Source organism: Eptesicus fuscus, chromosome 7 (genome assembly GCF_027574615.1).
Source record: "Eptesicus fuscus isolate TK198812 chromosome 7, DD_ASM_mEF_20220401, whole genome shotgun sequence".
NCBI classification, from domain to species: Eukaryota; Metazoa; Chordata; class Mammalia; order Chiroptera; family Vespertilionidae; genus Eptesicus; species Eptesicus fuscus.
In genome coordinates this window covers 61,919,617-61,922,099 of record NC_072479.1, presented here as the reverse complement: position 1 = coordinate 61,922,099, position 2,483 = coordinate 61,919,617, and positions in this window count along the sequence as shown.

Sequence of the window (2,483 nt, the reverse complement as noted above, 5' to 3'; positions counted from 1 at the left end):
AAGGATGATGTTTCACGTGGTGACATGACTTCAGTTACCACACATGACTGACAGTCACAAGAACGTCTGGTCCCAACTTAAGGCTTACCAGTCTTCTGTATGTTCTGAGGGAACAGAAGACCACAGTTGAAAGCATGTAAAAGTGAGAAAGCTCTTGAGATTCTGTAGACAGCCAAATATTTACCATGTGTCTTTCTGGATTAGGTGCTGGGCTTGCTGCAGAGTAAACTCCTCAGAGTAGGCTTGCACTAACCTGAAAGAAGGGGACATTTTCCTGGTGATTCAGTCCAGTTCAACATGGATTTATTAAGCTACCTGACACTGTTTGCTATGGAAAATACAAAAGAAGTCCAGCAATTGAGGGCATGATCACAGCTCTTAAGCGAATTTAGACCTGCTTTGGAAAAGAAAATCTAACAATGAAAAGTACAATATAGTATTTAATTAATTTTGAAGGACAGGTACCTTCCAACTTCTTAACATTTTTTCACATGATGGTATACATAGAAAAAATATTTAAATAGTAAATTTGGAAGTAATTAAGAGTTCCCTATATAAGATTTGGTTTAAAAAATGTCAAACATTTTTATCCTGTGTAATTATGATAAAAATGTAATGCAAGGTACTATAGGATATATTAAATATTGAATTTCTGAAAAAAATTCCAAAAATCTTTTCAAATATTTTAGGGAGAAATGTGAACTTGCTTTTATGAACCTAATATTTTTTATACTTATATTTGAAATGGGTCCATGCAGTTCCTGATCAGGACATTCTAATGTGATCAATCACTTCAGTCTTGAGAACCACCATTAATGATAAAACTTGTTCAAACATATATGTAATACAAAATGTAAAACAAATTTTAGCATGATTGAAATGTTTATAGTAGTTGAAATTACATTTAAAGACTCAACAGCCCTTTGTTTTTCCTTTTACTGACAAATGTAATTTTTCAAGTTTTTCAACTAATGGTGAAGCTCTAATTTATAGAATTTACATGAAGTTTTTTTCTTATTGAGGAGAAATGTGTATAACACACAACCAGTTTAAAGAGTAATTTGTACATTCACAATGTTGTGCAACATCCACTTCTTTCTAGTTTCAAAACTTTTTTGTCACCCAAGAATAACACTTCATACCCATTAAGCAATCACTCTCCATTCCCCTCTCCCTCCATCTCCTGGCAACCACTAATTTGCTTTCTGTCTCTATGGATTTTCCTATTCTGAATATTTTATACAAAAGGAACCATACAATACGTGATCTCTGTGTCTGGTTTTTTTCACTTGACATAATATTTTTGAGGTTCATCCAAGTTGTAGCATATATCAATACTTCATTTTATTTTATGGCCAAATAATACTTTATTTATATACTAGAAGCCTGGTGTACAAAATTCGTGCATAGGGGAGGGGGTTCCTCAGCCTGGCCTGCACCCTCTCCAATTAGGGACCCCTCAGGGGATGATCCCTGAGGGATCGGACCTAAACTGGCAGTTGGACATTCCTCTCACAATCCAGGACCACTGGATCCTAACCACTCACCTGCCTGATTGCCCCCTAACTGCCCCCCTGCCAGCTTGGTCACCCCCAACTGCTCCCTGCCAGACTGGTTGCCCCCAACTGCCCCCCTGTCAGCCTGGTCGCCCCCCAACTGCCCCCCTGTCAGCCTGGTCGCCCCCCCCCCCCAACTGCCCCCCTGCCAGCCTGGTCACCCTCAACTGCCCTCTGCTGGCCTGGTCACCCCCCAACTACCCCCCTGCCAGTCTGCCTGGTCACCCCCCAACTGTCCCCCCCCCCCCCCCCCGTCGGCCTGGTTGCCCCCTAACTGTCCAGAAGGAAGTCAGACATCCGGAAGATGTCTGGTCACCCAGTCTAATTAGCATATTACCCTTTTATTAGTATAGATAGATCACATTTTGTTTATCCATTTATTTATTATTGGACAGTTGAGCCTTTGTTGGACATTGGATGTTTTCACCTTTTGTCTACTGTGAATGTTATGAACATGCCTGAACAAGTTTAGTTTGAGTATGTTTTCAGTTGTTTCAGTTATATGCCTAAGAGTGGAATTTCAGGGTTAAACGGTAATACTACAGTTAACATTTTTTAGGAACTGCCAAACTGTTTTCCACAGGAACTGCCTGATTTTACATTCTCACCAATAATTTATAAGGGTTCTTATATCTCCACATCCTCAACAACTTTATTTTTAATTTTTTTAATTATAGCCATTCTAATGAGTATGGTGTCTCATGTGTTTTTAAATTTTTTAAATTTATTTGATTGTTTAAGAACAGATGACATGAGATCTACCCTCTTAAACTTTTACATGTAAAATATTGTTAACTTATAAGCATACTTTTGTACAGCAGGTGTCTAGAACTTACTCTGTCTTTCATAATTGAAACTTTTTACCTGTTGAACAGCAACTTTCCATTTCCCATTCCTCATTCTACTTTCTGTTTCAATAAAGTTGAC